The sequence below is a fragment of the Labeo rohita genome, chromosome 9 (assembly GCF_022985175.1).
Source record: "Labeo rohita strain BAU-BD-2019 chromosome 9, IGBB_LRoh.1.0, whole genome shotgun sequence".
In the NCBI taxonomy this organism is placed as follows: Eukaryota; Metazoa; Chordata; class Actinopteri; order Cypriniformes; family Cyprinidae; genus Labeo; species Labeo rohita.
Genome location: NC_066877.1, coordinates 36,912,255 through 36,926,283, shown reverse-complemented (window position 1 = coordinate 36,926,283; position 14,029 = coordinate 36,912,255). Strand labels below are relative to the sequence as shown.

At 29.2% G+C, this 14,029-nt stretch overlaps 1 protein-coding gene across 1 annotated transcript in view; it reads right to left on the bottom strand.

Annotated features, from left to right (window-relative positions):
• nlgn4xb (neuroligin 4 X-linked b) overlaps positions 1–6,690 on the bottom strand; it is a 38,819-nt gene extending 32,129 nt beyond the window's left edge. Inside the window, exon 1 of the mRNA XM_051119782.1 lies at positions 6,227–6,690. The gene's annotated coding sequence lies outside the window, so the exon portion shown is untranslated. The remainder of the gene's footprint in view (positions 1–6,226) is intronic.
• Positions 6,691–14,029: the final 7,339 nt, after the last annotated feature.

The window sequence follows — 14,029 nt, the reverse complement described above, 5'->3', positions numbered from 1 at the left end:
GATCATCTGCAGTGAATGGGTGCCGTCAGAATGAGAGTCCAAATAGCACATCACAATAATCCACACCACTCCAGTCCATCAGTTCACATCTTGAGAAGACAAAAGCTGAAACAAAACCATCATTAAGACCTTTTTAACTAAAATACATTGAGTCCATAATCCATAATAACACTTCCTCCAGTAAAAAAGTTCATCTCCTGTTGTCTCTCACATCAAAATCCAGCCACATATTTGTTTAGAGCTGTTTTGGCTTGTAAACGGTGCTTGATCTGTGCAGATTTCTCTCCTGATTCAGACCAGACCACTTTTTCACTGGAGGAAGTGTTATCATGAATTATTACCATTTTAAATTAGCCTTTATTTTTGTATTTTCAATTTTAGTAATTTTCTAATGTGCTTTTTTTATTAAATATTTCTATTTATCTTATTTTTTATTTCCATTTTAGTTTTGGTAATTTACTTAATTTAAACTTATTTACAACATTTTAAATATTATTTTTTTATTATGAAAAACTTGATAAATAGTTTTTAGAAATTTTAGTTTTATATTGTTGTTTTTTATTCATATTTTTTATTTCATAATATTTCATTGATTTTTGTTCTAGTTTTAGTTTTAGTCATTTTAGTGCTTCAAATTAAACATAATTATTTCAATCAGCATTTTTAATTTTTCATACAAGTTTTTTAAGTTTAAGTTCATCATATAATATTTATATTTTATTTTATTTAAGCTTTATTTTAATTAATGAAAACGGTTTTAGGAAACAGTCATTTCCTGAAGTTAAAATTCCATTCACAGTCTCTATGAAGAATTTTATACTATCGATTATGGACCTGCATTTTAGCATGGTTTGAAGTTCAAAATGTCTTAACGATGGATTTGTTTCAGCTTTTGTTTTCTCAAGATGTTAACTGATGGACAGGAGTGGTGTGGATTACTTGTGGATTATTGTGATGTTTTTATCAGATGTTTGGACTCTCATTCTGACGGCACCCATTCACATCCATTGGTGAGACAGTGATGCAATGACACATTTCTACAAATCTGATGAAGAAACAAACTCATCCTAATACCGAATGAACTGAGGATGCAGCAGCAAATTCTCATTTTTGAGCAAATTAGGGATAAGGATTTTCTCTATGCATTCTGCACTCACAATGAGTTATTTCTATCCAAATCTGGTGCACAACCTGCAAACTGCCATCTTTTCTCACAGGTGCAACGAGCACAGAGTCAATCACCTGAGCCATAAATGCCATGTAGCACAGGTGTAGTTACAGCATCAACCAGCAGGGGATCTCTAATGAACACAACCAGCCAAACCCTGAGCCCTTTGAAATAAATGAGCATAACTACATCATATTGCCTGCAGAAATGTCTAAGAGGTCTGGAGAGGTTTGAATGTTATTACATGTTTCCAATAAGTGGTTGTGTGCATATGAGATCATATTATGAGAAATGCATGCAACGGAGTATTATGCATTTGCTTAAACATCATATAATGAAAATACACAGGAAATGGGAGTGAAAAAAAAAAACTGCTATAAACCTGCTTTATGAAGCTTAGAATACAATGTGTGTTTGAAAGAATAGAACTATTTATCCAGAAACAAATGTTCTGTCAGTTTGTACTCACCCTCATGTCATTTCACATTGTTATATTTTTCTGTGGCGCACAAAAAAAGAAATTATCCATACAATAAAGCTCTCAAATCTCATTCTTATTAGGCTGCTATTCTTCACATCGACTACTTTAGAGTTTTGTTTTGTATTTTTTGTCATACACTGAAAAATAGTGTAGGATTTACTTAGAAAATGTTATTGTAGTTTCATTTAGATGCTATATTTTTTATTAATATATATTATATTATTATATAATATATATAATTTTATTTAACTTTAACTACTTTTAGTAATTTTGTTGTATTTTTGTCATTCTTTAGGTTTTTATTTTTTTTTAATTTGTCTATATATTAATTTCAGTTTTAGCTATTTTAGTGCATTAAAATTTCTTCAAATAAGAAGCGTTTCTCACAACTATCTGATTTTTTAAATAAAAAATATATTTTTTAAAAAGCTTTTTATTTTATTTTGGTTAACATTTAATTTTATTTAAAGTATCAAATACTTGGATTATAAATAAATACACTTAAGTTACCCGTCGTAACCCTGCTTTAAAACAACTTTCACTTTAAAATTGCTCATAAAATAAGATAGTTAAAAAAAATAATAAAAAAAATGAGATGCAAAGAAACGGCAGGTAACACATCCTGATGTAGAAAGACTGAACACTTTTTTTTTTTTTTTTTTGCAAAACATTTTCTAATAATCTTTGTAAAAAAATGTTTTTTCAGGGTTGAACAGGTAAATAAAACCTATTTTATTTAAAGGTTATTTCGTTTATTTAAAGTTTGCCAGACGTACATGGTCACTATGGAAAAATACTGTGTGGAGACATGATGATGTGATGTCAAAAATGACAAAATTCTCTTTTTTTTGGTTGAACAATCCTTTCAAACCTGAGGTGATGCTTGCGGCTGTTCTTTTGTGACACTTTTAGAAACTATCTGAAGTGGCTGCTTATCCCTGCGGGTGGCCTTTCAACTCTACTCCTGTCTGCTGAAGCTTTCTGTCCATGTTGGACTCGCATGTTCCTCTTGACACACTTAATAACGATGCACCTGTAATTCACAAACTCACGTTGCAATGCAAATCATCAGATCTCATTTGCCGCTGACAAACGCTGTTGATTTGCAATCAAACTAATGCGCCTCACCTATTTTAAAGGTGATTTAGTCTTCTTTCACATTGCATTTCCGTTCATGCACCATGTAGATGTGCATACTGTAGTACCACCTGGTGGTTTAGAGATTTAATGGTGAGAACATCAAAAGACAGAAAGAATGAATCTAATCTATCTTTATCTAATCAATGATAACCACCAAGATGCACCAAGAACCTCCAGAATGTGTGACATTATTTTTTAAATTCAGGATGTAATTCTCTCAAAAACATCATTTTGAAAGGGAAAAAGATTAAGATACTATCAATAGCAATGCAAGCAAAACCTGTTTATATGATCAACTATTTATTTTAACCCTTTGTTGCAAAGGTCCACTACAATGGTCAGGTCTTCAAAAGCCATTTTTAATCATCTAAACCCATAATTACATATGACTATACTCTTTATAGTGTGTTTTTATTTATAAAAACATGGGTGAAAAATGGTGATGCACCAAGAACCTCTGGAATATTTAACACTATTTTCAGTTGCATGTTGTAATAGATGTGCAACTCTCTCAAAAACATTGATAGGCAAAAATGGAAATATTTATATTCTTATCTTGATAAAACAAAATTGAGATACTAAGATTAATGGCAATGCAACCCAACACACTGTATATGATCAACCATATATTTTGATAATTAGATGCAAATCTCTATTACAAAGGTCAGATCTTCAAAAGCCACTATAATCATCTAAACTGCTCTTTTGCATAAATGCATGGCCAAAACATGGATGAAAAGTGGTGATGCACCAAGAACCTCCAGAATATGTGATATTATTTTCAAATACAGGATGTAATTCTCTCAAAAAAAATCATTTTGACAGGGAAAAAGAGTAAGATACTAACATCACTAGTAATGCAAGCAAACCAAAACCTGTTTATATGATCAACTATTTATTTTAACCCTTTGTTGCAAAGGTCCACTACAATGGTCAGGTCTTCAAAAGCCATTTTAATCATCTAAACCCATAACCCATGGCTGAAAAGTGGTCAAAGAACCTCTGAAATATTTAACATTAATTTCAGTTGCATGTTGTAATAGATATGCAACTTTCTCAAAAACATCATTTTGAAAGGGAAAAAGGGGAATATTTATATTCTTATCTTGAAAAAACAAAACATTGAGATACTAATATTAATAGGCAATGCAAGCAACCCAACACACTGTATATGATCAACCATATATTTTGATCATTTGATGCACGTGTCTTGTACAAAGGTCAGATCTTCAAAAGCCACTATAATCACCTAAACCACTCTTTTGCATAAATGCATGGCCAAAACATGGATGAAAAAGTGGTGATGCACCAAGAACCTCCAGAATATGTGACATTATTTTCAAATTCAGTATGTAATTCTCTCAAAAACATCATTTTGAAAGGGAAAAAGATTATGCTACTAACATCAATAGCAATGCAAGCAAACCAAAACCTGTTTATACGATCAACTATTTATTTTAACCCTTTGTTGCAAAGGTCCACTACAATGGTCAGGTCTTCAAAAGCCATTTTAATAATCTAAACCCAAAATTACATATGGCTATGCACTATAAAAGCATGGCTGAAAAGTGGTGATGCACAAACAACCTCTGAAATATTTAACACTATTTTCAGTTGCATGTTGTAATAGATGTGCAACTTTCTCAAAAACATCATTTTGAAAGGGAAAAAGAGGAATATTTATATTCTTATCTTGATAAAACAGAACATTGAGATACTAACACGCAAGCAATGCAAGCAACCCAACACACTGTATATGATCAACCATATATTTTGATAATTTGATGCACGTCTTCTACAAAGGTCAGATCTTCAAAAGCCACTATAATCATCTAAACTGCTCTTTTGCATAAATGCATGGCCAAAACATGGATGAAAAAAGTGGTGATGCACCAAAGACCCCTGGAATACGTGACATTATTTTCAATTGCAGGATGTAATTCTCTCAAAAACATCATTTTGAAAGGGAAAAAGATTAAGATACTAACATACATAGCAATGAAAGCAAACCAAAACCTGTTTATATGATCAACTATTACTTTTAACCCTTTGTTGCAAAGGTCCACTACAATGTTCAGGTCTTCAAAAGCCATTTCAATAATCTATACCCATAATTATATATAAAAGCATGGCTGAAAAGTGGTGATGCACCAATAACCATGTTGTAATAGATGTGCAACTCTCTCAAAAACATTATTTTAAAAGGAAAAAATGTGAATTATATTCTTATCTTGATAAAACAGAATATTGAGACTCAACTAACTATGATGCAAATGTCTACTGCAATGATCAAATATTCAAAAGCAATTATAATAATCTAAACCACTCTTTAATGCATGGCCAAAACATGGATGAAAAAAGTGGTGATGCACCAAAGACCGCTGGAATACGTGACATTATTTTCAAATGCAATGTAATTCTCTCAAAAACATAATTTTTCAAAAAGGAAAATTTTAAGATACTTAAGATATTTGTTGCAAAGGTTCACTACAATCCACTACAATGGTCAGGTCTTCAAAAGCCATTTTAATCACCTAAACCCATAATTGCATATGGCTATGCATGATAAAAACATGGGTGAAAAGTGGTAATACACCAAAAAACTCTGGAATATTTAACATTATTTTCAGCTGCATGTTGTAATAGATGTGCATCTTTCTCAAAAACATCATTTTGAAAGGGAAAAATGGGAATATTTATATTCTTATCTTCAAAAGCAACTATAATCATCTAAACCACTCTTTTGCATAAATGCATGGCTAAAACATGGATGAAAAAAAGTGGTGATGCACCAAGGACCTCTGGAATATAAATGTCTTTTGCAGGATAGATGTGCAACTCTCTCCAAAACATCATTTTAAAGCCAAAATAGCAATCATTCTGTTCTTATTTTGAATTGTAATGCATCAAAATGTGATTTGATCATTCATGCATCAGAGGGTTGATAGAAGTGGGTCTTTGCATTAAAGCACAGGCCGTTCCTAATAAGTCACCAATGACACCAGCTATTATTGGGGTTCTCGAGCACCGTCTAAATCTCAATGAATGAAACGAGTCCAAAAGCCTAATATGTAAGGTTTTGTTTCTCTGAAACATTGCAATCGATGTGCATGTGTAAAGTAGGTTATTAAATCCCTCATAGATCTTACCTGCTTCACCCGGTTACTGCGTTACTGTCCTGCGACTAACAGCCTGAATAAACCCCTTCACTGCCCTGACACTTCTTTATACGCTAAAACAAAGAAATGACAGAAACATGGGCATATTTTCGACAGCATCGCTAGATTGGGCTGTTTTCGTGACTCAAAGGATCGTTACGCGGATATATGATGAATAGAAAGTCGAGCAAAATCTGAGAGGAAAAAAAAGCATGTTCATACGGACACACGCAACCTGCGGGTATATAAGAAAACGCATTATTAGACACAGCTGCTTACCTTTAGATTAGCAAAAAAGGTGGAAAAAACGTTAAATCCGAGGGAACGGGAATAAAAACGGTCCGAATGAGTAAAAGATGCGGACACTGACGCCAGCGCGCAAAACCTCCACAAAACACAGCGAATATTCACCGATTCCCAAAAGGATGGAAAAAACGTCCTTGCATGGGTGGAAATCACGCATTTAATCCCGCACACGATAATCTCGATCCTCTGATCAATTCCAGCATCTTGATGTGTGTCTCTCTCTCTTTCTCTCTCTCTCCTTCAGCTTCCAGTCTTGCTCACTTCAGCTCTATCGGGTTCGTGTCGAATGAGAATCACGGACTGACTGCATTAAAGCTCAGCGAGAGATTTACACGAGAAACAAGGGGAACTTGAGAAATGGCAGGACACTGGGTCAGATGGACAATGTAGAAAAGTGATGCTCGTATTACGGTACGGTATAGTGAGACACACCTATGACCAGGTTGTGCAGCATCAGAACTGGACTGACAATGGTTAATGCATCACTGAATTGGAATTCAGGACCCAATTCGGTTTTGAATTTAAGGAATTAGAATAACAATAAATTCATAGAACTGCTGTTGACCCTTATAATGCAGTCAAAATCCAAGTCGTTATTTTATAAAACAGCCGTAACTTAATATTTTTTTAACTAAAACCATTGATATCTGATCTTCATTAATGAGTGACGGTGCAAAAAATTAACGTTTTGAATGTTACCATGTTATTATGTATTTACCACGGTTTAAAAAAAAAAAAAAAAAAAAGAGAGAAAAATGACAAAAAATGCTATATATTTATACATGAAAATGTATTTAAATATATCATTGTATGAAATAAAAACATTAACATTAATTCGAGACAAAATTGATATAAATAAACTTTCTTCTGATTTTCTGATTTTTTATTTATTTAAATAAAACATTGTATGGAATTTATAACCAAACATTCATTCGAAAAAATGAGTGAATGTGCAAAAAAAAACAAAACAAAACAAAAAAAACAAAAAAACATGCTATATATTTATATATGAAATAATGTATTTAAATATATCATTGTATAGAATAAACAACAAACATTAATTTGAAAAAAATCTGGTTTTATTTATTATTATTTTTTTTTTTTTTTACCTAAACTTAAATAGTAAATAGTAGCATTGTATGGAATTTATAAACAACACAAACATTAATTCGAAAGAAAAAAAACCCAGAACATTTTAGTTCAAATAAATCAACTTTCATCTGATTTTTTTTAAATTTTAATTTCTAAACAACAAACATTCATTCGAAAAAATGAGTGAATGTGCAAAAAAATGTACATTTTGAATGTTATTACTGCATTTAAAAAAAAGGAAAATGACAAAAATGTACATATTTATATATGAAAAAAAACGATAATTAAAAAAAATTACTTTATATAAATTAGCTTTCATCTGAATTTTTTTTTTCTAAATGAAGAACATAACCATTAATTTTAGAAAAAAAAATAGTTGATATAAATTAACTTCCATGTGATTTTGTTTTATTTAATTATATAATTGTACAGAATTTATAAACAAGCATTCATTTGGAAAAAAAAAAAAAATTAATTGATGCAAATTAACTTTTATCAGAAAAAAATATAAACAACATAAACATTAATTAGAAGAAAAAAAAAAAATAATTTTACCTAATATAAGTTCACTTTCATCTAAAAATCAGTTTTTCATGAAGCAGTCGTTCATTAATAGATGGACAATATTCATGTTTATACAAAACCATGTGAGAAATTGGGAAAAGGCTAAATATACAGTATTTACCAAAACATTTTTACGCTAATAAAATTTTTACACTAATAAGCACTAATAAAAATTTGTATAAAAAGCATTTTTATGATGCTTAATGATATTTAGGTCCAAAATGACCTAGAGATAAAACTTTTTTTTATGGCTATATGTTTTTTTTTTTTTTTTTTTTTTAAGTAATATCTGCTAAATAAAATTGAAAAAGCATAAATAAACACATAAATAAAATAAAACAAAATAAATGGTGTGTATTTGGAGTGTCTTAAAATGTGTTATGTGTTAAGTTTTGTTTCCTTACTACAAACTATGCTTTTTTTGTATTTATTTATTTCTAAACAAGACATATGGTTATGCATATTGTTTGGGTCAGAACAGACTCAACTGCATTATGAGTTTTCCAAAGATAGTTCACCCCAAAATCATCATGTCTACTCACCACTGTGTCGTTTGAACCTGCAGGACTTTCTTCTGTGGAACACAAATAAAGATATTTTGAAAAATGTGAGTTTTCTGCAAATACACTCTTAAAAATAAAGGTTCCAAAAGGAGTTTTCACAGCGATGCCATAGGAGACCCATTTTTAGTTCCTTGAAGAACCATTCACTGAAAAAAAAATCTAACAGAACCTTTTTTCATGGTTCTAAAAAACGTTTTTCCACTATAAAGAACCTTTAGTGATTCCATGCATGTTAAAGGCTGTTATCATTAACATAACATTAACATTATCATATAATTAAATATTAAATAATATCCATAAATATACTGTATATCTTTATTAATATAAGCAACATTAGACATCATTAATCAATAACTGAAATGCCAACTTGTGTATGTATACATATATTTCATTATATTTCACAAATTATAGTTTATGATGAACTGCATGCTGTTTAGGGATATTTTTCTAATCTTAGAAGAGAATAGTTAGGCATAATTAAACCAAATTATTAATGCAATTATGTTCTGAATGTAAATTCATCTTGCCATTGTGAATTTTAAAGGAAGCCAATTCTCAAATTGTGAATTTTGCCAAATGCTGCTTATAACACAGACATCCTTGAGTTTCTGACAGTCAATCTGATCTCACTGTACAACACAAGAGTAATAAACTTACACGCCAACCACAAAGGAACAAAGAGTCATCGGGCCGGTTTATGAGCGCTGAGCAGTATTGCACTTCCATCAAACCAGCGGCGTCATTCAGGATCCTTCACACGTTTATTAGTCCTCAATACACTAAAACTACAAGCATGCAGGAGATTCAGGAAGAGTTTCCCAGGCTGGATACAGATTGAGCTGTTAAAACAAAAGAACACCACAGCATTTATTGCATAGAGATATTACGAAGTACATCCTGCTGTATCATATTTGATACACACATTTCTAAGGCTAGAGAAGGATAAACTTACTGGCCCTGCGATGAGATGCACTTCAGATGACCCTCGAGCAGGACATGAAGACAGAAACTGATGGATTTGTCATCTCTGACATTAGGTAGGAGGTTAAATTAGTTATTGAACCAGCTGCAGCCGATATCATCTGTTTAACAGTCTGGCCAGGCAAACACATTATTGCATAAATCATCACGTCCGATGAGCGTCCGGATACATCAAACCCAACCCATCAGCACAGGAATATGGTTTGCCATGAGTTTGGCGAGAAATCATTTGATCTTAGACGTATTATTATTATTTTAATCCATGTGGAATATGAATGTGCCTAAATGTGGAGAAACACTTGTGTTTTATAAGCATGTAGGAGAGACTGTAAGATCTCTATAAGAACAAAGATACAATATAGATACAACTATAATAAAGATAAATTACAACTAAAGATAAATTACGAAATTTAGATAAATTAAAATGATAACTTCACAATATAACTTCATATATATATTTTTACATATTTTAAAAATGTACAATATTTACAAGACATACTTACAATGATAAATTACAACCAAAATAAAGACAAATTTCAGAATTTATAGTATTTACAAGATACAGCACATTTTCAAAGATACATTACAACTATAATAAATAAAGGTAAATGACAACATTTACAGCATATTACAACTAAAGATAAATTACAAAATTTACAAGATAAATTAAAAAAGATAAACTTTACCATTTTTTAAAATTGGTAAAAAAAAAAAATTTTCAAATTATATTTGTAATATGTAATATATTTTACAATATTTACAAGACACATTTACAATGATACATCACAAGTAAAATAAAGACAGATTTCAGAATTTACAATATTTGCAAGATACATTTTAAAGATAACTTACAACTATGATTATTAAAAATAAATGACAAAACAAGGCAAATTTACAAATATAAATTACACAATACATTTCCGAATTTACTATATTTACAAGATACACATTTAAAGATAAATTACAACTATAATAAATAAAGATAAATGAAAACATTTACAAGATAAATAACAACTAAAGAGAAATTACACAATTAACAAGATAAATTCAAAAAGATAACATACACTTGACCATATTTGCAATATTTTAAAATTTGTACAAATCTTTACATTTTTAAATCTATAAAATGTTACAATATTTACAAAACACATTTACAAAGACACATCACAAGTAAAATAACAACAAATTTCAGAATTTACAATATTTTTAAAGATAACTTACAACTATAATCAATACAAGTAAATTACAAAATTTACAAGACAAATTTACAAATATAAATTACTCAGTACATTTCGGAAATGACTATTTACAAGATATATTTTTAAAGATAAATTACAACTATAATAAATAAAGATAAATTACAACATTTACAAGATAAATTAAAAATATAACTAATAAACTTCACAATATTTATAATACTTTAAAATTTGCAAAAATCTTTACAAACATTTTTAATATTAACACGACACATTTACAATGATAAATTACAACTAAAATAAAGACAAATATAAGAATTTACAATATTTACAAGATACATTTTAAAGATAACTTACAACTATAATTAATACGAATAAATTACAAAATTTACAAGACCAATTTACAATTATAAATTACTTAAGTTAAGTACATTGTGGAAATTACTATATTTACAAGATACATTTTTAAAGATAAATTACAAACTATAATAAATAAAGATAAATGACAACATTCACAAGATAAATTACAACCAAAATAAAAAATAAATGAAAAAATGTACAAGAGAGATTTACAATTATAAGATTCATTTCCAAATTTACTATATTTAGATACAAGATACATTTTCAAAGATAAATTACAACTATAATAAATAAAGATAAATAACAACTGAAGATAAATTACAAAATTCACAACATAAATTAAAATAAGATAAACTTAAACATTTTCAGCATATGTGCAAATAAAGCCATTAAAGACACAACAAGCCTGTGAGTTATTATGAACCGTGTTCAAGTTATTTTCGTATACAGAGTGTGTATATGAACTGTGAATGAACTGTCTCATTAAGAAACAATATTTCCCCAGGAAATGATTTTCTGGGGCATTTTCACAACATCAGAATGCAATACATGTTCTTCTAGAAAATATATTTTCAGAAGCACTCAACCATCAGTAGAGAACTATAATATTATAATATTAATATAACAATATAACTATAACTATAACTATATATATATATATATATAAATATATATATATATATATATATAACTTACAAAATTGGTAAAAATCGTTACAAAAAGTTTTAAATCTTTAAAAATGTACAATATTTACAAGATACAATTACAATGATAAATTACAAGTAAAATAAAAACAAAATTTCAGAATTGACCATATTTACAAGATACATTTCAAAGATAACTTATAACTATAATTAATAAAAATAAATTACAACATTTACAAGCTACATTTTCAAAGACAAATTACAGCTGAAATAAATGACAAAATTTACAAGATAAATTTACAAAGATAAAATACATCTATAATAAGTAAAGATAACATACAAAATGTTATACATTTCCAAACTAAACCTAACTAAAATTAACACTAAAATAAAAATGTATAAAACTATAGACAGTGAATATTGTTTTAATTAAAATTTAAATAAAAACAAAAAAAATATATAAAACATTTCAAAATATTAATAAAAAAATATATATATAATGGTTTCTGAAATGGTACTAAAATAGAATAAATTAAAATAAAATAATAAAAACATTTACAAGACAAATGTACAAATATAAATTACACAATACATTTTAGAATTTACTATATTTATGATACATTTTCAAAGCCAAATTACAACTAAAATAAAGAAAATTGACAAAATTTACAAGACAAATTTACAAAGATAAAATGCATCTATTATAAATAGACAAAACACTAAATTCTGATACATTTACAAACTAAACAACTACAGTATAGACCATAAAAACCCACAAACACAAATAAAAATGATAAAAACATGTAACAAAATTACTAATAAAATAAAACTTAAAATTTAATACAGCTATAAAAATGACAAAAACAGGGAACAAAATGTAACATATTTTAACAAAAATTTAAACGAAAACAGAAAATATATTCCAATTCAAACCAATTCAAAATATGAATAAAAAATATACTAGTTTTTGTAATTAATTAGAACTCACTTCCTAACTGATGAATTTTACAGCATTAATACTGTTATTTCCCTGTTTATTACTGTGAAGCTGCATTGAAATGATATGCGTTGCATACAGCATATAAACACTTATATAAACACATTTCAAATGCTTTTTGGAAAAATCCAACTCACTAATCTGAAGCGCATCTTTTTCCTCACAGATTTGATTCTTTTTATCTTGACATCTAGATTATTTTGCACGTCTTTGCATCACTGACAGCCAAGCGTTACGCACCGAATTCAAAGATGTTGCTCATATTTTTGACATGCATTTGTATTCCCTCAGAAGTCTGCTTTAACACAGACAAACAAAGCTGCGAACCGAGAGTTCAGTCTTCAAAGACGACGCCGTCTGCACACAGTCAAAAGCTCTTATTGATAAAGTGCAACAAACCAACTTTTTAAATTCTTCATCATCAGACTCTGTTCTTTCGGACGCCATGCTTGTGAGCGTGTCTGATCAGTAGTCTGAACGCACGACGCGTCCAAGGTGCCTTTGCTCACGTACGGCCTCACCTCTACTGGAACAGACGCAGAATACACCGCTGGTTAAACATCAGACGCTTCAGGCTGTTAGGATAGTATGCTATTCAAAGATTAAACATTATATTTCCTGTAAATGTATTTCACAATCACACATTACAGCAGCAGCAGAAATTCACACACAGAGACGTGAGGTTGTTTCTTTATCAACACTCACCCACACTTCAAATTAACTCAAACAGATCAACATCACAGCACAGGTGGAAAGTATTTGTTTTACATTTCCAGCGTATGTGCAAATAAAGCCATTAAAGACACAACAAGCCCGTGAGTTATTATGAACCGTGTTCAAGTTATTTTCATATACAGAGTGTGTATATGAACTGTGAATGAACTGTCTCATTAGGAAACAATATTTCCCCAGGAAATGATTTTCTGGGGCATTTTCACAACATCAAATACAAACGTAGCTGTAAATAATACACAAGATATCAGAATGCAATACATGTTCTTCCAGAAAATATATTTTCAGAAGCACTAAGCCATCACTAGAGGACTATGATATTAATATAACAATATTAAATGTAATATAATATAATATAATATAATATAATATAATATTGTTATTACTTTTTAAAACACTTAAATATTTAAACACATATTTCACACACACACACACACACACACACACACACACACACACACTCTTAAGCTTTAAAAATAAATAAATAAATAAAGCAATACTAAACAAACTAATTAATAACCTACAACAAAAATTAATAACCTGAACAAATTAAGTTGGTTACATATGATTTACTAATTTAATCATGATTCATGCATTTATTATTATTATTATTATATATATAAAAAAGAATATTTAAATAATACATA